This window comes from Pelmatolapia mariae, linkage group LG17, assembly GCF_036321145.2.
Source record: "Pelmatolapia mariae isolate MD_Pm_ZW linkage group LG17, Pm_UMD_F_2, whole genome shotgun sequence".
NCBI lineage: Eukaryota > Metazoa > Chordata > Actinopteri > Cichliformes > Cichlidae > Pelmatolapia > Pelmatolapia mariae.
In genome coordinates, this window is record NC_086242.1 from 20,871,118 (window position 1) to 20,898,349 (window position 27,232).

Below are 27,232 nucleotides of genomic sequence, written 5' to 3' on the forward strand. Positions count from 1 at the left end.
TGAAGCAGAGGCAGCGTGTGCCTGCAGGTGAATGTACACTGCTGTTATAAGAGCTGTGGAAACTCAGGTCAAAAGGACGTAACCATACTGCTGACAGTTCCAGGACAGTCACAGAGTTACAGCATCATTTGTGAGCATAAAGACAGAAAGCTCATCCAAATCCTGGGATTAAAAGTCTGTCCTGGTGGTGTCCAGTCAAACACATCTCTGTGAAAGCTTCAATCCAACAGGCTCCAAAATCCTTCTGCTCATTTCCTCGCCGGGTTCTTGATGCTCTTGTACCATCTCTCTGTCATCCTCCTCGCTCCCTCTTTGCACTCACAGGCTTTTGTGCATCATTAACACTCACATGTGGAAAACCAAAGTTTTACTGAGCAGAAGATGATCATCAGTGACGCTGTCTTTAAAATACTCTTGTTAGAAATGTCCGACTTTAATGTGAAACATTCAGAGTTTTTTCTCTTGTTGTGTTTTTTGAAGCTGCTTCCTGTTGACTTCAGCTGTTTGGAGTTTCCATTTTCTAAACTTCTACATTCTGAACCTTCTTCAGCTCTGAACAGATTATGAAACACTGAATGATTTCAAGCTCACGCTTTGTCTAATAAACTTACATCTTTCATTCTTTATATAGATTGGAGCGCTGTGATTTGTCAGAGATCAGCTGTGATTATCTGGAAGCAGTGCTGAAGCTCAACCCTTCGTATCCCAGAGAGGTGGACCTGAGTAACCGCGACCTGCGGGATACAGGAGTGAAGCAGCTGTGTGTTCTTCTGGAGAAACCACAACATCGAATTGAAACTGTGAGGTCAGTCTCCATGTTTTAGTTGTTTATACAGGAAGTCTAGTTCAGCTCTTTGTAGACCTTCTAATCTCTGATCCTCTGAGTCTTACTCAGTAGATGATGCAGAGTTCTGACGCCGATGTGGGTAAGGATGCTTGCACAGCTCTAACTACCTTGATGTCCAGGTGTCTTCCCTGCTTGTCCTGATACAAATAAACCTGAGTAACCTTCCAGGTTAAATCTTATCAGTCACACCTGTTATAGACAGAGGTCGAGTCTACGGTAGTGCAAAGTCTACGCTGTCTGTAGACCGTTACGTCTTTTCATTGGTCCGGAGTCTACAGTGAGCGTAGACACTGTAGACTCGGGCCAATAGGAGCGCCGACTCCCACTGTAGACGACCAATCGTCTGGTCGACGGAAGTTGCGTCACCAAAACAACAACACGCAGCGGAACAGCGAAGAAGCCGGCAAGTCCGCTATTTTTTATGGAAACTGGCATTTCTTCTATGTTTATGTTAAGTTACAGACTCTAGATTTAGCGGAAATTACACGACGCTGAATAGCGCATTTAACCCTTTTTCTTTGTGGTAAATGTTAGCCGCGCGCTAGCCGACATCTAATGTATTACGCTCATTTCTAGTCTTTTCAGTGGCTACAACTGCTCGTTACAAACGATCTGAGATATATGAAGTAGTAAGTGTATTTAATATCATCCCATGCAGATTTACCGCACTGCCATTTACTACACATTTACCCGTGTTTGGCTATTGTCAGTACATCTCGCTCGTTGTAAACTTTCTTTAAGTATGTGTAACATTCACAATGATATTGTTGATGGTAACGTGTATGATTCCAGCCTACCTGATAGGCACTTTTGACTTTTTGTAGTTCAGTTCACTGATTGACTATCCTGCAGTGCTGTTTTCCTGTATTCCTGTTTCATCCACTTTAATAAAGTGTCCTGTGTTACAGTAACAGTGAGTTGTGGATTTACTTAATGAATGCCCAAGTTGGGCTTTAATCTGCCTTAGACAGTTATTCTCTGCCAATAGGTTTAGAAGACACAACTATGTAGAAACACATAACAAACCTGAACCAAAGAAGCAATGTGTACAAGCAGGCAAAGACAAGTTTTGGAAGTATTTGTACAACGCATGCCTCCACAACAACTTCAGTGTTTCCTGGAATTGATTCTGAAACACTAACACAGCTATTATCTATCTGTTATGTAAGTCAAATTTCCCCTAATAGCCTTGGTTGAGATCTGGTGACTGTGAAAGCCATGGTATATGATCACACCATTTTCATAATCAACTATTCAGTGACCCCTCTTCAAATACTTTGTCACAGGACAAACATAATCTCTCATAGCAACTTTGTAATCATTTTGCAACTCTTTTGCCTTTCACAAGTGGACCCTAACATGGCAGCAAAGTGCAACAATGTCTCTCCGTCTGGGGGTCAAGAGTTCAGGGTATGCCTTTAATTTCTTGCCTGTCTATAAATTACAGTACAATGGCATGAATAACCCTTCACATTTTACCAGTATAAAAGTAAAACAATTACATCGTCTCATGGGGGCAACATAAAAGACTCCTCTTATGGCTAGTAATTGCACATCATAATAACACAGAAGAGAAGAAAGTAATTTATTCTCAATTGCTGTTGATTTCAGGGGACTTTCAAACCCGTTTTGGTTCAAAAGAGCCAAAGGAAAATCATCATCAATGTTGGTGTAAAAACTAGATGCTTTTATTGTACGTGCACTGATAATGCTTACTGTCCTGTCATTGTATACCAGTCAAAATACATAAATAACACATTGTGATCATGCTGAAGACCACAGACAGCAGTCCAGGCGGCAGGTGGGATAAAGCTGGAAACATCACCTGACAAAGAAAAAACAGACAACAGACTGAATGAATAAAAGAAGGCTTCTTCATTGCACATTTTTCACCAATCACAAGCCTCTTCTTTCACTCTAGACTTTTGACCAATCACCGATCAGGATGAATTGCACTACTGTACTGTCCATCCCCGCTCGCAGCTCTCCTCTAGATTGTAGTGCTTGTTAACCTGGGATGGTTTTAAAAGCCTGGACAACAGACTCCAAGGGAAGATATTACTGGGAAAGGCCAAAGCAACCTATTAGACCCATTAAACACTAACTGTTAAGAGATTTTATTTAATCAACTGCTTAATGTTTTGTCAATGATGTTCACATATTTTATACTACATGTATCTTGTCACTTACACATGCACGTGAGCCCTTGCTGACTTCTAAGAAAAATACATAAGCCTACTCTGCCGTTGGAAACAGGAACCAACTGGCTTCTGTTCCCCTTAAGACAGGCTTGACCAGTTCCTGTTGTGACAGTTGAACGTATATGTTTTATGCTTATCACCTTGTAAGGAGTTGTATGTTATCTCTTCCTACATGTGTCTGTGACGCAAACATGCTTGAGTATAAATAAAGCTGACTACAACGCCTCGGTGTGAGTATCATCCGATCACTCACCCGTGCACGTAGCGCTGCGAACTAACTCTGACTGTCTTTGTATTCTTTCAATGTGTTTTCATAATGTCTTACCACTGACATTTAATTGGTCCTTCGAGCCGGATGGTTGATTGATATTATTATATCATCTAACTATTCACAGACGGAGCCGCCGGATCCTGACGTCGTGAGTACCTGCACTGCAACCACCGCTTCCAGCGAAGCGAGGAAAAGCCCAGAGTCGTAAATTCGCCTACTGGCCAGTGTCGTATACAGGTCCACGACGCCAGGACCCGGTGACGCCGGAAAAAAGAACACAGCGCAACATTGAAGGTGAATATAAAGCAGCCAGAAACACTTTGCGTTGAATAATCGATTTTTAGCCTGACACTGCTCAAAGTAGAAGGATCCTGTGTGGACCAAAAGGACAGACGTGTCCTATTGTAAAACGTCCTGTGTGGACCGGGCCCTGTGTGGACCCGCACGTAAACGCTCGCCTGTGTAAGACGGGATAATTCGCCCTGTGTGGGCCCATTCCGCAACAAAAGAGAGGTTGGTAGCTCGTGGTTTCATTTCACTCCGGGAGTGAAAGGTAACGAGAGTGTCAAATAAAAATAGGATTTTTCTAAGCGCGCTGTATGTTTGTTGAGGAGTAAGTGCTTCATTGAATAGGAACTCTAGGCTCCTGCACTACTCCTAGTGTTTTCCTGTGAGTACTGAATGGTGAGGAAGAGAAAGGTTGCGCATCAACGCATAAAAATTAAGTCCGCCCTGAATTTAGTTCAGGGTAGAAGGCTGACTTAATAAACCTCCTCTGACTCTAGTGCCAGAACGTCCCACAGTGTGTGTGTGTCGGTAGTATTAATAAATAAAAAATATAAATATTGCATCGACTAAATAAAATTAAAATGGGTAACGAAGCTTCAAAACTCACTGCTGACGAGCAGTGGTTAGAGAAAAAATGTCCAGGCGCTGGACAAATTAGTGCATGTAGATGGAGAAATCCAAAAGAAAACTAAATGTCCTACATGGGAGGGACAATGTAGCCCCTCCGCATTGACTAAATTAAAAGAAACCCTCCAAGCGGAAATAAATAAAAAATAATCCTAAAAGGAAAACAAAACGTATTTAAGAATTGCAATATTTTAAAATTTGTAAAGAGGAATGTAGTGGAATAAACAAAAGGTTAAATTAAATTAGAGCTTATCTAATGTATTCCAACTAATAATAGGAAGGATAACAACCTGTATACTGGTATTAACAATGAAATATAGTTGGCATGACGAACGTGCCTAGAATGAATAGAATGCATAAATCCAGATAATTCACACGAAAGTATATCAAATGAAAAAGAAAAATCCATAAGGTATATTGAGGCTGTGTCATTGTTCAGCTAAGGAAAGTGTGTCTCCGGCTTGGGTGGGGGTGAAACTGCAGATCACCCCCAGCCCTCGATGGATACATAATAAAATATATATGAAATATTATAATAGACTATTGTATATTTGTAGTATAGTAGTATATTGTAATATACTATTGATGTTATATAGAAATAAGAGAAAATAATTATTAATAATAATATTAATAATGACATAATATTAATGAGAAGAGTGCATAGAGACACTTGACCTGCTTGTAAACCTGTCATCCTAGATGAGATTTTGTTAAGATGAAGAGCCAACCTATACTAACAACTAATAAGCCAAACCCTGTATACAAAAGCTAAAGCTACAGGTTTGAGAAGTTGAATTAAATATGTGGACACTACCAAGCTAATGAGCAAGTTACATATTTTTTATTTAATTGTTGTTGCAAGAGCAGAAGCTGCATGATATTAAAGCTTATACATGCAGCTGTCTGTGAGCTCAGTTTTTTCCTTACACTTCTGCTTTGTTTCTGACAGCAGCTTTTTCTTTTTTATGTGTCCTGACTCATGTATGTTTTGTTTTGGTTTGATTATTTTGTTTTTTTGGAAACAAATTTGTGATCATGCCTCTGGATCACAATGACACATAATGATTAAGCATATGATTTGCTAATGCCTAGTTTTAGAGCTGTGAGCTATGAGCTGTAAGCAATGCAAAGTTTTTCCCAACTTAGAGGTTTGACATATGTAACATGTGTGAGATACATGAATTCTTTTAAAACAAAATAGAAATTGTCTAAAATGCCTTAAGTAATATGTAGTGCTGTATCTACAAAGGGAAAAAAGAAGAAGCATTCAGTAACTTGGAAATAGCCTTTCTATTTACATGTAGATGGAAGTGCAGGTTACATGAAAGCTGTTTTAACACAGGCATTTGGAGAAAAACAACGTATGCTTGCATTTTACTTCTGTAAATTAGACTCTGTTGCGTCAGGCCTGCCCACATGTGTGCGAACCGGTGTAGCCGCAGCGGAGGCAGTAAAAAGTCAGCTGACAATGTTTTAGGACACACTTTAATCATCAAAGTGCCCCATGCAGTGACTTCAATTTTAAATCTAAGCCAATTTGTCTTACCTGACACATGTGAGACAACTCTCAAATGTTGGAAACTTATTGTCGCTATATGGAAAGTTCAACAAAGAGTTTGGTTAGTCTAGAGAAACGGGAAATATGTGTGCCTGTGGTATGTCTGTGACAGGAAATCGTGTGTGTAACAGGAACTACATGCCCATAAAAGGAGCTGACTGTGTCAAGGACGCAGACAGGCAGAGAGACACACAGACAGTCAGTATGTTTTTTCAGCAGTACATCATTTTGCAAGAATTTGGCAGAATAGAGGTATGATTACTTCTACTGGCAATCCAGTGCAACACGGAAATCTTTTAAAGGCACTGTTGGAAGTGATAACATTGCCAAAACAGTTAGCACTATGCAAATGTGCTGCACATCAAAACTCTTACTCTTACATCACTAAAGGAAATAACTTTGCAGATTACGCAGCAAAAGAGGCTGCACGGCAAGAAACAAATGTTCTCACATTAACCTCGTGCTCCCTGATACCGATAGAAGTCCTCAAAGACGAACAAAAGGCGGCCCCACAAAATGAAAAATCCTCGTGGTTAAAAGATGGCGCAATTCTGAAAGATGATATCATGACATGTAATGGGAAACCTATTCTACCTAATCCCTACATAAAACAGCGGCATTAGTGACACATGGGCATTGCCATTTGTCAACAGCAGGGATGGTAGATAGATATTCTTTCTAAACAATTCAATTCTACTCAAAAAATTTTGAAAACTCAGCCAAAGCATATATAAGAACATGCATGATATGCCAAAAACATAATGCACAGGGAAATTTAAGGCCAAAGAGAGGCCATTTCCCAACGCCGCCACATCCTTTCCCACACCACCTCACCCATTTCATACCATTCACATGGATTTTATTGAGCTAAATGAAAGCCAAGGTTCAAAAGACGCTCTAGTGATCATAGACGTATTCTCAAAGTGGCCAGAAATCTACCCAGTGAAGAAAAATGATGCAATCTCAGTGGCAAAATGTTTGTGTAATAATTTTATCCCTACATATGGCATACCGTCCCTAATAAGATGAGACAATGGAACACATTTTGTTAATGAAGTAATCAGCAAGGTCTCTGAAGCACTAGGATTCAGCATCAAACACCACTGTGCTTACCACCCACAAAGTGCCGGACTAGTGGAAAGAACTAACGGCACGATAAAACAGAGACTGAGGAAATGCATGGAAGTAACAGGGAGACCATGGCCTGAATGGCAGGCTTACAAAAATTGACGCCATTTGAAATAATTCATGGAAGACCTTTTCCCACTACTAATACTGAGTGAACCAGTAAACAAATCAGCTAGAGAGACTACTCTAGTAGAGTGGATGGCAAAGTTGCTAGAAAATACTGAAACTGTGTTGAACAACAAACTGCTGTGTGACTCTTCTCCAGTATTTTCCAGGTTGAAGGCAGGTGATTGGATCCTGATAAAAGTGCTCCAGAAGAAAAATTGGAGTTCCCCGAGGTGGGAAGGACCCTACCAAGTCCTCCTGGATCCACCAAAGCCACACGAAGAAGGTCGAACTACTCCAGGATTCATCGACGTCAGACTAAAGTGAGCAACAGCCTAGATTCCAGTCCTCCCTAACCTCTGGTGTTCGCTCGGTGGGGAGTAGGGTGATCAGTGGCAACACTTGGGATCCCACTCCTCTGGCTGAGGTCTACTCACCAGGGGCCCTGGGAGTGACAAGGGGTCAAGAAGAAACTCACTCACAAAACAAAAGAATATTTAAAGACAATAAAAGTGCTACAATGACACCTGTCATCACAGTACTATGTACACTCTTGTGGTTGGTGGCCATCAAGAGCCAGGTGAAAGGATTGAACCCCTGTAACGAAACGGCCTCCACGCAGTAGCTGAGCAACTGAGAGCCACATCCCTAATGTCGTTTCAGAAAAGGATCGCACTGGACATGCTTCTGAGTGAAAAGAATGGGGTATGTTCAATGTTTGGAGAACAATGCTGCACATTCATACCCAACAATACAGCGGCGGATGGAAGCCTCACCAGAGCCCTGGAAGGTTTAAAGACCCTAAATGAAAAAATGAAAGAACATTCGGGAGTCGACACTTCGATGTAGGACAGCTGGATGGACATGTTCGGGAAGTACCGTACTCTGGTGTCATCAATTCTGGTGTCCATGGCTGTATTTGCAGCAATACTCGCTCTGTGTGGATGTTGTTGTATTCCCTGCATTAGAGCATTAATCAACAGACTCATAGCCACTGCCATCACACCACATGTTACGTTCCACCAAGAGACGATGATGTTGCTTACACATCAGGACCGAAACACAGACTCTGAAGAAGAAGACAATCTTAATTATTGTCAAAGTGAAAACAAACCTAAATGTTGATCATATTAATTTTGCTAAATGATACTCTGGTTGAAAAAGTATACACAAGTGACTAGAAGTTGAAGTAGGTAGAAAATATTTGAACAACAGCAGGGAATGTTAAGAGATTTTATTTAATCAACTGCTTAATGTTTTGTCAATGATGTTCACATATTTTATACTACATGTATCTTGTCACTTACACATGCACGTGAGCCCTTGCTGACTTCTAAGAAAAATACATAAGCCTACTCTGCCGTTGGAAACAGGAACCAACTGGCTTCTGTTCCCCTTAAGATAGGCTTGACCAGTTCCTGTTGTGACAGTTGAACGTATATGTTTTATGCTTATCACCTTGTAAGGAGTTGTATGTTATCTCTTCCTACATGTGTCTGTGACGCAAACATGCTTGAGTATAAATAAAGCTGACTACAACGCCTCGGTGTGAGTATCATCCGATCACTCACCCGTGCACGTAGCGCTGCGAACTAACTCTGACTGTCTTTGTATTCTTTCAATGTGTTTTCATAATGTCTTACCACTGACACTAACATAGATGAATACTCAGATTTAAACCTTTATTGTTTCACAAAGGGTTAAAAAGGGAACATCCACAGTTTAGACTGCAGCATATTTTATTAAAGCAGTTTGACAGGAGCAACGCAAAAAATACAAAGAACAAGTGTCTAACACAATAATAAAAGAAAAGCAAAATAATGAAAAAAATAAAAATAAAAAAAGAATGAAAAAAGTTCTCCAGAGCAGCAGGATGTCTGAGGTCTGCAGAAACACAAAAACACAGCAGCTAAAAATAGTTGTTGAAGGAAAACGAGGTGGGAGCTGCTGATTCCTGAGCTTTGACACTGGATTAGCTTCAGTAGTTATTCCCATCACTGCTGTAGGAGCTACATTTAGTCACAGCTGATTGTCTTCTTTGACCAATCAGAATGACTACTGTTGTAAAAACAAGCAGACAAAGAACCAATGAGAGTGAAGAACAGGATAAAGAGCTCCTGTGATGGAGGCAAAGAAATAATCAGAAGACTATTATTGAGAGAGACAGAGGGGGCGCTGCTCTTGTGGCGACCTGCAGCAGGTGTTTACTGGCATTTTATTTTTCTTTTTAACTCTATTCTTAACCATGGTTTTAACTTTTTAGTGAATTAATTGTTTCCTTGATTCGTTTCTTATTAGATTTTTGCAGAGATGGAGCTCTTTTACACTTTACTTTTATTGTTGTTGGCAATATTCACCTGGAGTCATTCACTCTCACTGACAATAACTTACACATGTGAGGAACTACTTGGATTACGGTGGTCCTGTTTGTCTATGTACGATTCTTCTAATGCTCGGACAGATGTAATTCTTGGTGAGGATTTATTTGCCTGGTCAAATATTAATTTTGGAAAGCCCCGCGGCTTGAGAAAATGTGGAAATAAAGGCGGCGTGAGTCAGTGTGTAAGGAAACTTTGGAGGAAGAATCGTGTTCCTCTGACTTCTATGATCCTGGCCAATGTCCAATGTCTTAGGAACAAAACGGATGAATTACAAGGAAATGTGCTTCATCTACGGGAATACAGGGAGGCTTGCCTGATGGCGCTTACCAAGACGTGGCTGACCGATATGGACAGTGACACTTCACTGCGAATCAGCAGCTTTGGGACCCCTGTCAGATTGGATCGGAACTGTAGAGTAACACGCAAATCTCACGGAGGAGGGGTATGTTTGTATATAAACCAGGGCTGGTGTAATAACTTTACTGTGCGGGAGCGGTTGTGTCTTCCTGACATCGAGCTCCTTTCAGTATCCGTCAGGCCATTTTACTTACCGAGGTAATTCCCTCAAATTTTTGTCACTGTTGTTTACATTCATCCCAAAGCTGACGTTAAAGTTGCTGTTGACGCCATTTTTAAAGTGGTACACAATCTGCAGCCTCTTGTTTCAAGAGAGCACTTCTGATTTGGATGAACTCACTGATGTGCTGTGTAGCTACATCTCCTTTTGCAAAGACTTTGTGATTCCAGCCAGAGAATTTAAGACTTTCCCCAATAACAAACCGTAGCTGTCTAAAGATATTAAGGATCTGATTCTTAAAATGCTTTCAACAGAGGAGACGTTCCCACTGTGAGAATATTGAGGAAGGAGATGAGGGCTGCAATAAAGATCGCCAAGATGAGGTGTAGAAATAAGATTGAGGCTGAACTCAGCGGTAACAACCTCTAAAGAGCTTGGCTTGGTATGAAAACAATGGCAGTAATATTACCTTAGAGGGGTTTACCTCTGACAAACATCTGGCAGACAGTCTTAACAGTTTTTACCTTCGTTTTGAGAACTTTGACTGTTCTAGGCAGACCAGCACACTGAGGGAAAAGACTCATTGTCTAATCTCGTGCCTAATCTCTTTAGACACACTAAAAGTAAGAGTCCTGGACCTGACAACGTCTGTGGACAGGTACTGAGAACTTGTGCTGGTCAGCTGAGTGGGATTTTTCACCATATTTTCTCACTTTCTTTAGAGCTACAGACAGTAGCTAAGATTTGGAAACAAGCTGTTATTGTTCCTGTTGCTAAGGGCAGTTCTCCTAAGATACTGAATGATTTTAGGCCTGTGGTTCTGACTTCTTTAGTGATGAAGTCATTTGAGAAGATAATTAAGAAGGAGATTTTAATGCATCTTGAACACCATCTCGACCCCTTGCAGTTCGCCTATAGCAGGGGTCAGGAACCTTTAAAACCCAAAGAGCCATTTGGTTGGTTTCCAACCTGAACTAAAATGATCCAGCAAACAAAAACTGTTGTGAGCTGCCACCCTCATATCGCCTTTGGGCTTTTGGATCCTTGACCTGACTTTTAAAAAATAATTAGAAAAAAGCACTATGCTGCTAAAAAATGAAAAATAGATATTTGCAAAATTCTGCCTAACTATGTATTTTACCAGGTTAATGTGTGATAATAAAATATAATTTTATTTTTATATTTCAATATCAGGAGGATCAATATGGAGGATGCTGTTGTCACACTCCTGCATCTTGTATAAGCATCTTGAAGCATCTTTGCTGACTTTTCATCACCATTCAATACAATTCAACCCTTCTTACTTGCTGACAGGCTTTACAATCATTTTAAACTAGTCTGGTCGGCTGGGTGACAGACTTTCTGACTAGTAGGTCACAATGCGTGAGGGTGAATCATGTATTTTCTGATGTGCTCTCCTCCTCTACTGGATAACCCCAGGGTTACTGCCTCTCTGCCCTTCTGTTCATTTTGTACACAAATGAGTGTTGCAGCAATTTCACGAACAGACACATCCTGAAGTTTGCTGACGACACAGTGATCGTCAGTCTTCTAGTGGGGGACGAGTCAGGCCATGGGCAGGTTGCAGATGATTTTGTGGATTGGTGTAATGAGTCCTTCCTTGAACTTAATGTGTCTAAAACTAAAGACATGATTATTGATTTTAGGAAGTCCTCTTATAGCTCATCACCTACTATCATTAAAACTGCTGATATTGGGATCGTTGAGAGTTATAAATATCTAGGTGTGGTACTTGACCATAAACTGTGTTTTGAATCTCATACTGATGCCACTACTAAAAAAGTTCAACAAAGACTGTTCTTTTTAAGGAAAATGAGATCTTTTAATGTCTCATCTGAGATGTTGTCTTTGTTTTATAGAAGTTTTATCGAATCTGTGATATCCTTTTGTATCGCTGCCTGATTTGATAACCTGACGGTGAAGAATAAGAATCAGTTGGGACTTCTGGTAAAAACTGCTAGCAAAATTTCAGAGTGCTGGCAAGATGGACTTTTGGCCATCTACAATAGAAATGTGCTTAGAAAGGCTCATTCTATTATTAATTGTTTGAACCATCCACTTCACAGTGAGTTTGAGTTGTTGCCTTCCATCCACCATTTTAGACTTCCTGTGAGGAAGACTAAAAGACTCCAGGTTTCTTTTATCCCTACTGCATCCTGTCTCCTTATTGGCATATAACTGTCCTGGGACATTCTATTATTTATTTCTTTATTGTCATTATTATTTTATATTATTGTTCTGATTACTTTTATCCTGCTGCTAAACTAATTTCCCCTTGTGGGACAATAAAGAAATTGAATTGAATTGAATTGACTGTAGCAATTTATATCTGGATGAAAGTAGAAGGAGCTCAGCGGAGCTCAGTCTCATATCTTTCGTTAGAAACAACATCAGTGATTTACTGCTGCTCGAGATGATTGCAGCAGCTCTCATTACAGCAGCTGATGAGAGAAACAGCTGATGGCTCACAGCTCGTGCACTGTTGGATCACCAGATGTTCACTTGGCTGAGGTCTGTGAAGAAACTGTGGTCCACGTAGTTCACACGGCCTCAGATTGGACCGAGCTACCTGGATCACTGCAGCATTCTCAGCTGGTACATGGACGTCTCTGTTCCTCAGTCTTGGAGCCCCTGCAGGTCCATCCACACCACCAGGGTCTTCTCACTCACCTTTCCTTTGTCCTCGTCCTTCATCGGCCGTGCTGTGTCTTTGTTCCTGTGGTGTTGTTCCCACGATGCAGTGCTGATGTTCCCTCCTTGAATGCACAACAAGTACGGTGCTGGTATTTCTCGGGTGGAACAGAGACAGATTGAAGTCTTTCAGTCTTTAGTGCAGACTTCCCTGACAAAGGCTGGACTCCATGGTCTGCACAGGAGGCTTCTACACTGTGTGGAGGTCACTCTTGGAATTGAAGACAGGCTGCAGGTACATGTCTGATGAAGAGGACCTACAGCAGTGTGCTGTAGGTCCGGCACAAGATTGATTCACAATGGTCTACAGCCAATCAGGTCACAGAACCCAATGCGCTGTAAAAAACAAAAAGCATGCAAAATTGCACAAAAAAGATCAGCGGAACAGCGAGGCCGCGAAAGGTAAACTGCGTTATAGCGAGGGACCACCGTATATATCGTTGTCGGGATGATAAATGTCTTTGAGCTTGTGTCAGAAGACGAGCTGCAGCTTTCTGGACCAGCTGCAGTCTTGCCAGGCAGGTCCGACTACCTCCAACATATAAGGAGTTACAATAATTAGGCTGGGATGTCATGAAAACCTGGATCGCCCGTTCAAGGTTTTTAAAAATGGTAAATGGCCTGTATTTGTATAGCGCTTTACTAGTCCCTAAGGACCCCAAAGCGCTTTACACATCCATGCATCCACCCATTCACACACTGGTGATGGCAAGCTACATTGTAGCCACAGCCACCCTGGGGCGCACTGACAGAGACGAGGCTGCTGGGCACCACCGGGCCCTCTCACCACCACCAGGAGGCTGGTGTGAAGCAATAAGATAAGATAAGATAACCTTTATTAGTCCCACACGTGGGAAATTTGTTTTGTCACAGCAGGAAGTGGACAGTGCAAAAGTTATGTAGGACAATTAGAATAAAATAAAATAAGAATAAATACAGTACACAACTGTACAGAATAGAATAAAAATAAAAATAGAATACTATATACAGTAGAATAAAATAGAATAAAATATACAATAGGATAAAAATAGAGTACAAATGCTATATACAACAGAGTGAAAAATACAACGGTTGCCAGAAAGATTATTGCACATTTGTGTTATTGCACATTTGTGGATGTGTGTGTTTGATCAGTTAAAAGTCTTTGTTGTGGAGTCTGACAGCAGTGGGGAGGAAAGACCTGCGAAATCTCTCCGTCCCACACCGTGGGTGCCGCAGTCTCCCACTGAAGGAGCTGCTCAGTGCTGTCACAGTCTCATGCATGGGGTGGGAGATGTTGTCCAGCAGGGATGACAGCTTAGCCACCATTCTCCTGTCACTCACCACCTCCACTGGGTCCAGAGGGCATCCTAGAACAGAGCTGGCCCTGCGGATCAGCCTGTTCAGTCTCTTCCTGTCCCCAGCAGAGATGCTGCCGCCCCAGCAGACCACACCATAAAAGATGGCTGAGGCCACCACAGAGTCATAGAAGGTCTTCAGGAGTGGGCCCTCCACTCCAAACGACCTGAGTCTCCGCAGCAGGTACAGCCTGCTCTGCCCTTTCCTGTAGAGGGCGTCTGAGTTATGAGTCCAGTCCAGTTTGTTGTTCAGATGAACACCAAGGTACCTGTAGCTGTCCACAGTCTCAATGTCCATACCTTGGATGTTCAGTGGTTGCAGTGGAGGATGTTTGTGCCTGCGGAAGTCTACCACCAGCTCCTTGGTTTTACTGGCATTGATCTGGAGGTAGTTCAGCTGGCACCAGTCCACAAAGTCCTGAGTCAGTCCTCTGTACTCCTTGTCGTCCCCATCAGTGATGAGGCCGACTATAGCAGAGTCATCAGAGAACTTCTGCAGGAAGCACTGGGTGGAGTTGTGGGAGAAGTCTGCAGTGTAGATGGTGAAGAGGAACGGAGCCAGAACCGTTCCCTGTGGGGCCCCCGTACTGCAGACGACCCTGTCCGACACACAGCCCTGAGTCCTCACATACTGTGGTCGGTTGGTGAGGTAGTCCAGAATCCAGGTAGTGAGGTGATGGTCCACTCCAGAGTTCTCGAGCTTGTCCTTCAGAACCGAGGGAAGAATAGTGTTGAAGGCACTGGAGAAATCAAAGAACATGATTCTCACAGTGCTTCCAGCGGTCTCCAGGTGAGCGAGGGAGCGATGTAGGAGGTGAATGACGGCATCATCCGCTCCAATGCCAGGCTGGTAGGCAAACTGAAGTGGGTCCAGTGATGAGCTCACAAGGCGCCGAAGCTGAGCCAGGACCAGCCGCTCCAGGGTCTTCATCAGGTGGGATGTCAGAGCCACCGGCCTGTAGCTGTTGAGGTCCTTGGGGCGTGAAGTCTTTGGCACTGGTACAACACAGGAGGTTTTCCAGAGCTGTGGGACTCTTCCCAGCCTCAGGCTCAGGTTGAAGAGGTGCTCCATCACACCACACAGTTGGTCCGCGCAGGACCTGACGACCCTCGAGCTGATGCCATCTGGGCCCGCTGCCTTCTTGCCATTAATCCTCCTCAGTTCCCTCCTAACCTGGGTGGTTGAGAGTGACAGGCTGGAGCCTTGTGTTGAGTGTGTATTGGATGCTGTTGTTGGGGGTGGGGAGGAGTGAGCAGGGTGAATAGAGGAGGTGTGAAGTGTCTGAAGTGTCAGAGATGGAACAGCAGCAGTGGGGGTGGTTGAGTCTGCAGCCGATGTTGGAGACTGCCTCATGGCTGAATCAAATCTGTTGAAGAAATGATTCAGTTCATTTGCCCACCTCACATCCCTCCCAGGCAGAGATTTCTGATGTTTGTGGCCTGAGATGGTTCTGAGGCCTCTCCAGACTTCACCAACATTATTTTGCTGAAGCTGGTTCTCCATCTTCTGCCTGTAGCTGTCCTTCCCATTCCTTATCAGTCCCCTCAGCTCTCTCTGCACCCTTTTCAACTCCTCTTTGTCTTTGGATTTGAAGGCCCTCCTCTTCTGCTTGAGGACGGCTTTAATTTCTGGGGTAATCCAAGGTTTGTTATTGGAGAAACACCGTACAGTCCTGGTAGGTACGGTGTTATTAACACAGAAATTAATATAGTCCGTAATGCATGTAGTAAGGCTGTCAATGTCCTCACCGTGGTCGTCACAGATCACCTCCCACACAGTCGACTCAAAACAATCCTTAAGAGCCTCCTCGCTCTCCTCCGACCATCTCTGCACTGTGCGGGTGGCTGGTGGCTCCCTGCGCACTAAGGGCTCATACACAGGGACAAGGAGCACCAGGTTGTGATCAGATCTGCCCAGGGGAGGGAGAGGTGATGAACTGTATGCCTCTTCTGCATTGGCATACAGTAAGTCCAGTGTTTTATTGTCTCTGGTTGGGCAGGTCACATACTGGGTGAAGGTGGGTAGTGTGGAGTTCAGTGAGGCATGATTAAAGTCCCCTGATATTATGAGGAGGGCTCTCGGAGATTGTGTTTGCAGTCTGCTGACCACTGAGTGGAGAGTGTCACAGGCTGCATCCGCGTTGGCCGAGGGGGGGACATACGCTGTTATCGCGATAACATGCGAGAATTCCCGGGGCAGGTAGTACGGACGCATGCTAACGGCTAGCAGCTCAATGTCTCTGCTGCAGAGTTGTTCTTTCACAGTGATGTGCCCAGGGTTACACCATCTGTCATTCACAAACACTGCCAGTCCCCCTCCTTTCCTCTTACCGCTGTCTCTCGTCCTGTCCGCTCGCAGCAGCTGGAATCCCGGTAGTGTCACACTCGTGTCCGGAGTTAGCGGTGTTAGCCATGACTCCGTTAGCATCATGATGCTACATTGCCGGTACTCCCTCTGTGACCAGGTTAGCGACGTGAGCTCATCCATTTTATTGGGCAAAGATCTGACATTTCCAGTAATTACAGAAGGAAGAGATGGTCGATAACGTCTCCTTCTCGGGCGACGGCGCTCCTTCCCAGCACGACACCCCCATCTTTTCATCCTCAGCTCGCTGGGAATGTCGGGTCTGTCCGCCGGCAGTGCTGCTGCGGGACGCAGCGCTAACAGCTGATCCTTACTGTAAACAAAGGATCCATGCTCTGGGTCTCCACACACGGGTGAAAAAAGTAGAAAAAAACTAAGAAAAACGACCAGAACTAGCACAAAACGGTAGTGCATGGTTGCAGAGTCTAATTACTAATACGTTAATTATAGAAAAATTATGAGAAGAAAAGATAAGAAAGAAAGAAACTCAGAATGAGCAGAGCTGCTGTAACAGGCTGCCGCACACGGGGGGCGCCGGAAGTCTTGCCCTTGGGCAAGAAGTGTCTTGCCCAAGGGCACAACCACCGAGACTCTCCAAGCCTGGACTCGAACCGGCAACCTTCCGATTACAAGGCAAGCTTCCAACTCTTGAGCCACGATCGCCTCAGGAAACATATAAATGAGCTCACCTTTTAAACTTTTAAAAGTGCACTTTCAGTGCTGTGAACAGCTTTAAAACCAGACTGACACCTCTCTATTTACAACAGATTGCAGCTGAACAAATATAGTCAAAATCTTTGAAGGAAGGGAAGCTTTGAAATAGGCCTGAAGTTTGAGCAGACAGAGGATCCAGATTATTTTTTTTTTAAGTATAGGCTGTACAACAACATGTTTAAAACAGGCTGTACAACACCTGGACTAAGACTGCTGTTAAAAATCGCTAAGATGTCGGAACCAACAACCTTTAAAATCTTTTTTAAATATGTGTTGGAACAACATCATTTGGACAAGATGATGTCTTTATACCATCACATTGTTCCTCCACCTGATCAAACCACAAAGGCTCAAACTGATCAAAAACAATTGAGCAGGTGAATATTTTAGAAAGGTCATATGAAGGCCGGCCGATTATAGATCGAAGCTGTTTTATCTTATTGATAAAAACTGCAAGAACCTTTCACAAGTTTCTGAGGAACTATTAATATGAGAAGCTGGGGAAATAATTGAAAAAAGAAGCTGAGGATTGTTGGAGCATTTCTCAATAATATTAGAAACAGCTTTTGACTTCTGTGCTTTGACAGTGTCCTGATACCTGTACAGACGGTCTCTCAGCATCAGAAAAGACACCTGCATCTTTTTTCCCACTTGCGTTCAGCCTTCCTGCTTTGTCATCTGGCTGAACGAGCGGCCTCATTTATCCACGGGTCCGATTGTGGTTTCATAGTTTTAAAAGGAGCAACCTCATAAACTCTTAAACCTCTTAAACTTTTAAAAAGCAATAGAAAATTGTTCTGTTGCAGATGGGTTAAATAGACAACAATGGGGTGTTGGAATAAGAAGGGTAGCGATGAGGTGGCGACCACCCTGCAGTCTACAGTAGAGAGTATGAAGGAGCTGTCTGACCTGAAGGATAAATGTGATGACATGGAAGGCAGGATGCGGAGAGCTAACATCCACATCATAGGGATCCAGAGGGCCTGGACTCTGGCTCTTCCATGGCCGTATCCGTGCTACTACGTGAAGTGCTGGGTATGGATTAAGATGTTATTGTCGACCGCTCACACAGGAGCCCTATCCCGAGAAAACCAGGTGGTAACCCGCACGCCGTCATAGCCAAGCTTCACTACTACTAGGATTGTGTGGAAATTCTACGCTGTGCCAGGACCCAAGCCCCGCTTAAGTTTAACGGACAATCTATTGCAATATCCCTGGATTTTACATCCTCAGTGCCCTGGGCTTGGGCTGCTTTTACAGATGTTCGGAAGCAGAGAGGTCTGCGCAGCACTCAGAGCTCTCAGAGCACGGACTGCAGTCTTTAAATCCGGAGACCCAGATGAATACAAAGCATCATCCATTCAGGAAAGCAATAAAGACAGCCAAGGGACAGTACAAAGAAAAGGTGGAACTCTGCTACAGCACCCCCAACACCAGGAACATGTGGAGTGGTCCGAACGCCATCACAGAGTACAAGGGAAACAGCGGCAGAGTGAGGGAGGTAGCTGCTTCTCTACCTGACGAGCTGAACACCTTCTATCCATGCTTTGATAAACATATACAGTGGGGCAAAAAAGTATTTAGTCAGCCACCGATTGTGCAAGTGCCCCCACCTAAAATGATGACAGATGCCAGTAATTTGCACCAGAGGTACACGTCAACTGTGAGAGACAGAATGTGAAAAAAAAATCCATGAATACACATGGTAGGATTTGTAAAGAATTTATTCGTAAATCAGGGTGGCAAATAAGTATTTGGTTACCTCAAACATGGAAAATCTCTGGCTCCCACAGACCTGTAACGTCTTCTGTAAGACGCTTTTCTGTCCCCCACTCGTTACCTGTATGAATGGCACCTGTTCGAACTCATCATCTGTATAAAAGACACCTGTCCACAGCCTCAAACAGTCAGACTCCAAACTCCGCCATGGCCAAGACCAAAGAGCTCTCGAAGGACACCAGGAAAAGTATTGTAGACCTGCACCAGGCTGGGAAGAGTGAATCTACAATAGGCAAGCAGCTTGGTGTGAAAAAATCAACTGTGGGAGCAATCATCAGAAAATGGAAGACACTGATAATCTCCCACGATCTGGGGCTCCACGCAAGATCTCATCCCGTGGGGTCAAAATGATCATGAGAACGGTGAGCAAAGATCCCAGAACCACACGGGGGGACCTGGTGAATGACCTGCAGAGAGCTGGGACCAAAGTAACAAAGGTCACCATCAGTAACACACTAAAACGGCAGGGAATCAGATCCCGCAGTGCCAGACGTGTTCCGCTGCTGAAGCCAGTGCATGTCCAGGCCCGTCTGAAGTTTGCCAGAGAGCACATGGATGATACAGCAGAGGATTGGGAGAATGTCATGTGGTCAGATGAAACCAAAGTAGAACTTGTTGGTATAAATTCAACTCGTCATGTTTGGAGGACGAAGAATACTGAGTTGCATCCCAAGAACACCATACCTACTGTGAAGCATGGGGGTGGAAACATCATGCTATGGGGCTGTTTTTCTGCCAAGGGGACAGGACGACTGATCCGTGTTAAGGACAGAATGAATGGGGCCATGTATCGTGAGATTTTGAGCCAAAACCTCCTTCCATCAGTGAGAACTTTGAAGATGAAACGCGGCTGGGTCTTCCAACATGACAATGATCCAAAACACACCGCCCGGGCAACAAAGGAGTGGCTGCGTAAGAAGTATTTGAAAGTCCTGGAGTGGCCTAGCCAGTCTCCAGACCTCAACCCCATAGAAAATCTGTGGCGGGAGTTGAAAGTCCGTGTTGCTCGGCGACAGCCCCAAAACATCACTGCTCTCGAGAAGATCTGCATGGAGGAATGGGCCAAAATACCAGCTACTGTGTGTGCAAACCTGGTAAAGACCTATAGTAAACGTTTGACCTCTGTTATTGCCAACAAAGGTTATGTTTCAAAGTATTGAGTTGTATTTTTGTTATTGACCAAATACTTATTTGCCATCCTGATTTACGAATAAATTCTTTACAAATCCTACCATGTGTTTTCATGGATTTTTTTTTTCACATTCTGTCTCTCACAGTTGACGTGTACCTCTGGTGCAAATTACTGGCCTCTGTCATCATTTTAGGTGGGGGCACTTGCACAATCGGTGGCTGACTAAATACTTTTTTGCCCCACTGTATCTCAGAAGCTTTTGCTGGAAGAGGACAGCTGCCCTCTTCTGATATCTCAGGCAGCCATGTGTAAACACTTCAGGAAAGTAAACACTCTGAAAGTTCCTGGATCAGACAACATTCAAGGTCGTGTTTTCAAAGCGTGTGCCCACTAGCTGACAGATGTCTTCACATTTTTAACCTTTCCCTGCTCCAGTCTGCTGTCCCAAAATGTTTTAAGAAGACCACCATCATCCCTGTCCTTAAGAAAACTAATGTGAGCTGCCTAAATGACTATCGCCCAGTAGCACTCACCTCCATTGCCATGAAGTGCTTTGAGCGCATAGTCAAAGCTCATATCACATCTTCACTCCCTGCTTCACTTGATCTGCTCCAGTTTGCCTACAGGCCCAACAGATCTACAGATGATGCAATAGCAGTTGCACTTCACACTGCCCTCTATCACCTGGACCAGAAAATCACATATCTGCGAATGCTGTTCATAAACTATAACTCCGCCTTCAACACCATCATGCCATTCAGACTCCTTATGAAACTCCGTGACCTGAACATCAACTCCTCCCTGTGCAGCTGGATCCTGGACTTCCTGACAGACAGACCTCAGGTGGTTCGGATCGGCAGCATCACCTCATCCACACTTACACTCAGCACAGGTGCCCCCCAGGGATGTGTGCTCAGCCCCCTGCTGTACACCCTGTTCACCCACGACTTTACAGTAACACACAGCTCCAACACCATCATCAAATTTGCAGACAACACCACCATCATCGGCTGCATTTCTGATGGAGATGAGACAGCATACAGGGCAGAGCTGAGAGCCCTGACATCATTGTGCCGCGACAACAACCTGCTGCTTAACGTCAGCAAAACCAAGGAGCTCATCGTGTATTACAGGAGACTGCAGAGAGGAGCCCACACCCCCATCCACATCGAAGGAGCAGAGGTGGAGAGAGAGTCAGCTGCTTTAGATTCCTGGGCATCAACATCAGCGAGGATCTGAGCTGCTCACACCATGTTGGTGTGATCACAAAAGCAGCAAGACAGCGGCTCTTCTTCCTGCGGCGCCTGAGAAGATTCAGCATGAACCCCAGAATACTTACAAACTTCTACAGATGCATCATTGAAAGTATTCTGACTGGCTGCATCACCACCTGGTATGACAGCTGTTATGCTCTGGACTGCACAACTCTGCAGAGGGTGGTGAGATCAGCGCAGCGCATCACCAGGACTGAACTGCCAGCCATGCAGGATCTCTACAGATCCGGCATGAGGAAGACACAGCGGATCCTCTCTGATCCCAGCCACAGACTTTTCTCACTCTTGTGTCCTGCTGGCGGTTCAGGAGCATCCAGACCCGCACTACCAGCCACAGGAACAGTTTTTACCCACAAGCCATCAGACTTTTGAACTGCTGACATTCCATAGACACCACACTCACTACAATTACAGGACTATGCACACTGTCATGTCAACAAATGCCACTTAAATGCTCACTGCACAACTTTGTCCAACCTACAAATACTCTTGCACAAACTTGTAAATACCACTTGTCTTAAATGGAAATACCTACTAAATTCTCCAATATATAATAATAATTTCCTCTCTTTTTCATTATTATTATTATTATTATTATTATTATAAGTATTATTATTATTATTATCCTCTCCGTGAATCCTACCTTATCGTGGTGGAGGGGTTTGCGTGTCCCAGGGATCCCAGGGGCTATGTTGTCTGGGGGCTTTTGCCCCCTGGTAGGGTCTCCCATGGCAAATTGGTCCTGGGTGAGGGAAAATACAAAGAGCGATTCTGAAGACCCTTATGAGAAAAACATCGAGGGAACAGTTTACCCTGCCTGGGATAGGGTTACCGGGGCCCCACCCTGGAGCCAGGCCCGAGAGCGAGCATCTGGTGGCCGGGCCTTAGTCCATGGGGTCTGGCCGGGCACAGCCCGCAAATGGGACATGGGCCCATCCTCCCACAGGCCCACCACCTGCAGGAGGCACCGTAGGGGTCAGGTGCATTGTGTGCTGGGTGGTGGCCATGAGCGGAGGCCCTGGTGGACCCATCCCCGGCTACCAAGACTGGAAATTGGGACATGGAATGTCACCTTTCTGGTGGGGAAGGAGCCTGAGTTAATACGTGAGGTTGAGAGGTGCCGGCTTGATATAGTCGGGCTCACCTCTATACCGTGGCTTGGGCTCTGGAACCAGTCTCCTGGAGAGGGGCTGGACTCTGTCTCAGTCTGGAGTTGCCCATGGTGAGAGGCGGCAGGCTGGGGTGGGTATTCTAATATCCCCTCGGCTTGCTGCCCGTACGTTGGGGTTCTTCCCAGTGGATGAGAGGGTTTGTTCCCTGCGCCTTAGGGTCAGGGAACGGGTCCTGACTGTCATCTGCGCTTATGTGCCGGGTGGCAGTTCAGAGTACCCAGCCTTCTTAGAGTCCCTGGGTGGGGTGCTGGAAGGTGCTCCACCTGGAGACTCTGTTGTCCTACTGGGAGACTTCACTGCTCACATGGGTAACGACAGCGAGACCTGGAGGGGCGTGATTGGGAGGAACGGCCTCCCTGATCTGAAACCGAGCGGTGTTTTGTTATTGGACTTCTGTGCAAATCACAGTTTGGCCATAGCGAACACTTTGTTCGAACATAAGAGTGTCCATAAGTGCACGTAGCACCAGGACGCTCTAGGCCGCAGGTCAATGATCGATTTTGTAATCGTATCACCAGACCTGCGACCATATGTTCTGGACACTCGGGTAAAGAGAGGGGCTGAGCTATCAACTGATCACCACCTGGTGGTGAGTTGGATCAGGTGGCGGGGGAGGACGCTGGACAGACCTGGTGCACCTAAACGTATAGTGAGGGTTTGCTGGGAACGCCTAGCAGAGGCCCCAGTCCGCGAGATCTTCAACGCACACCTCCGGCAGAGCTTCAACAGCATTCCGAGGGAGATTGGGGATATCCAAATGGACCATGTTCAGCATCTCCATTGCCGAAACTGCTGCATTGAGCTGTGGCCGCAAGGTGGTTGGTGCCTGTCGTGGTGGTAATCCCCGAACCAAATGGTGGACACCAGAGGTGAAGGGAGCCACCAGGCTGAAGAAGGAGTCCTGTTGGGCTTGGTTTGCCTGTGGGACCTCGGAGGCAGCTGACAGGTACCGACAAGCTAAGCGGAATGCGGCTCGGGCAGTGGCTGAAGCAAAAACTTCGGTGTGGGAGGAGTTCGGAGAGGCCATGGAAAAAGACTTTCGGACTGCCTCGAAGAGATTCTGGCAAACTGTCAGGCATCTCAGGAGGGGAAAGCAGTGCTCTACCTGCACTTGTGTATAGTGCTGGCAGAGCGCTGCTGACTTCGACTGAGAAAATTGTCGGATGGTGTAAGGAATACTTCGAGGACCTCCTTAATCCCACTGACACGTCTTCCGAGGAGGAAGCAGAGTCTGGGGATGACCCGCCAATATCCGGGGGGCGAGGTCACTGAGGCCGTTAAACAACTCCTTGGTGGCAGAGCCCCTGGTGTGGATGAGGTCCGCCCCGTGTTCCTGAAGGCTCTGGACGTTGTAGGGCTGTCCTGGTTGACAAACCTCTACAATGTTGCGTGGAGATCAGGGGCAGTACCCCTGGACTGGCAGACCGGGGTGGTGGTCCCCATCTTTAAGAATGGGGACCGGAGGGTGTGTTCCAATTACAGGTGGATCACACTCCTCAGCCTCCCTGGGAAAGTCTATGCCAGGGTGCTGGAAAGGAGAGTTCGTCCGCTAGTCGAACCTCAGATACAGGAGGAACAATGTGGTTTTCGTCCTGGTCGCGGAACACTGGACCAGCTTTTTATCCTCTCAAGGATACTTGAGGGTGCATGGGAGTTTGCCCAACCAGTCTACATGTGTTTTGTGGACTTGGAGAAGGCATTCGACCGTGTCCCTCGGGGTGTCCTGTGGGAGGTGCTGCGGGAGTATGGGGTGTCTGGCCCATTGCTACGGGCCATTCAATCACTGTACAACCGTTGCAAGAGCTTGGTTCGCATTGCCGGCAAGAAGTCGGACTTCTGTTCATAATTTTTATGGACAGGATTTCCAGGCGCAGCCAAGTGGCGGAGGGCTTTCACTTCAGTGGCCTCAGAATCTCATCTCTGCTCCTTGCGAATGATGTGGTTCTGTTGGCTTCATCGGGTGATGGCCTCCAGCTCACACTGGAACGGTTCGCAGCCGAGTGTGAAGCAGCAGGAATGAGGATCAGCACCTCCAAATCTGAGGCCATGGTTCTCAGCCGGAAAAGGGTGGAGTGCCCACTCCGGGTCGGGGATGAGTTCCTGCCCCAAGTGGAAGAGTTCGAGTATCTCGGGGTTTTGTTCGCGAGTGATGGGAGAAGGGAGCCGGGGATCGACAGACGGATTGGTGCTGTGGCCGCAGTGATGCGGACGCTGCACCGATCCATCGTGGTGAAGAGGGAGCTGAGTGTAAAACCGAAGCTCTCAATTTACCGGTCGATCTACGTCCCTACCCTCACCTATGCCCACGAGCTGTGGGTAGTGACCGAAAGAACGAGATCGCGAATACAAGCGGCGGAAGTGAGCTTCCTCTGAAGGGTGGCTGGCCTCTCCCTTAGAGATAGGGTGAGAGACTCAGCCATCCGGAAGGAGCTCAGAGCTGCTCCTCCACATCGAAAGGAGTCAGCTGAGGTGGTTCGGGCATCTGACAAGGATGCCTCCTGGGCGCCTCCTGGGTGAGGTGTTCCGGGCCTGTCCCACTGGGAGGAGGCCCCGGGGCAGACCCAGGACGTGCTGGAGAGATGATATCATTCGGCTGGCCTGGGAACGCCTTGGTGTTTCCCCGGATAAACTGGAGGAGGGGGCTGGGGAGAGGGAGGTCTGGGCTTCTCTGCTTAGGCTGCTGCCCCCACGACCCAGCCCCGGACAAAGCGGAAAAAGATGGATGGATGGATATTATTATTATTACTATCACTGCTACTTTCTGTTATTCACAATATAACTGCACACTCTCTATATGCTCATGTAAAGCTGAGGAGCACGAGCCAAAGAATTTCATTATGGATAAATGTGGCTACACTGTTTATCTGTACATGACAATAAAAAACTTGAAACTTTAAGCTTCTTTGTAAACAGGAAGGTGTCCGTTTTGGGATTATGTTCCCGGCGAGACTTCGTATCAGGCACAACAGGAAGGAGAAAGAGTTCCTGGATGAGGCGAAGGCAATGGAATATGTCAAAGAACATATTATTAGTGTTGAAGAGTCTTCGTCTGGTGCGTAGGAGCACTACGGCTGGTTGTCTCAGTCATTGCTGCGAATGCATGACTCTGTTTATCTGTTTAGTTTGGAGACACTTGTTGCTAAGACACTGACAATTATTTGATAAGCATATTTTGGTTCGTTTTGTTTTATGGTAATATAAACGTTTCTGGAAAGGGTCTATATTTTGTTTGGACGTGTATCTATCTGTAGGATATGTTATTTCACTTGGCCGGCGGGAGCCTGAGGGTTTGACTTTTAATAAACCAAACAACGACGACATCAGTGATACCGCAGTGTTCATTTGACTTTGGGATGGAGTTTAGGACCCAGATTACTCCGAGGCTCCTGACTACGGTAGCCGTAATGCTCCAACAATCCATCGAGCGGTGCGGCTTCGTAGCTTACCAAAGTTGTACTAAAACATTTTTTAACAGATTTTTGAGCGCCGTGTACCACATAACATCGGTTCGAAGTCAGTAAGCACAACCAGAATTCATATGTAAGGCGCATGGATGATTTTTGAGAAAATTAAAGGAATTTAAATGCGCCTTATAGTGCGGAAAATACGGGATATGGTTTTCTTCTTTGTAGCAAATATCTACGCCCCTATTTGGGACGATCACAGTTTTTTCACTAATATTTTTGCGCGGCTCCCCAATATGTTATCACACAATATCATTATCTGCTATGGACCCCAGTTCACACAAAAGTACCCTTAGTCAAAAGTCACTGTGTGTCATTCAGAGCTTTCTTGATAATTATCAAGACTTGGCTTGGCCCTGGGTTATCGAAGATTAAAGAAGGTGGAATCGGCTGTTCAAAACCCCACAAGGCTGCCCGCTGTGATTGAAGCGATGGGACGAGTCGTGACTTCTCAAAATGGGCTCATTGAACACAGCACGGATAAGATGTTGGAGAAGCTCGAGGCTGCTGTGAGCACTCAGACTATTCTCCCTGAGCGAAAATGGATAACATCTCGACAATTATGTTATGAAAAATTACGTAATAACTAAAACAGAAGACTTACCTTTGTGGAAATGCTTGGAGCAGACTAACATGTGAGCTGGAGTGTTTTGAAATGTTATATTTGGTCTGCAATCCAGGCCATCCGTCGGCTCTTTGTTACTTCGGAAACATGGCTTGAACAATTTCTCTTCCATGACGTAATCCGGTAAAACCGATCTCTTTACCCGTCGGCTTCCCGTGGCTGTCATGCAACCGGCTATTGCAGTTAATAATACAACAGCTTCTTGCCATTATTTGTGTTTCTTTTTATCGCTGTGCGACTGTTTTCATGTGAAAGCCTGCGTGCGCTAGTACCGCTTGCCACTCGTACCTACAGTCCTTTGAGGTTTTACCCCAGAAATGACGTCACATTTTCAATCTCTATTGAACCACTAGCTGTTGCGCTGAGACAATGTGTTGGTGTTGAGGGAATACATTGAGGGGGTATCGAACATGAAGTCTCTCTTTATGCCGACGACATGATTTTATTTATTTCCAACCCATCGAATAGCCTCCCCAAACTTTTGGATATACTTATAATAATAATAATAATAATACATTTTATTTATAGGCGCCTTTAAGACCCTCAAGGTCACCTTAATGCATACTTAAGGAATTTGGGACAATTTCTGGATATAAAGTGAAGAGCGAGGCAATGCCTATCGGAATGACAACTGGGGAATTTTTGTCTATTTTAGCCCCTTTTAAACCCAGTTATAACAAATTTAAGTACTTGGGCATCTGGGTGACACAAAACCACAAAGACTTGTACAAAACT

The 27,232-nt window shown here is 45.1% G+C and overlaps 1 pseudogene; it reads left to right on the forward strand.

The window, feature by feature from the left end:
• The window catches only part of LOC134615929 (NACHT, LRR and PYD domains-containing protein 14-like), an 851,239-nt pseudogene that overhangs the window by 797,493 nt on the left and 26,514 nt on the right, over nucleotides 1-27,232 (forward strand).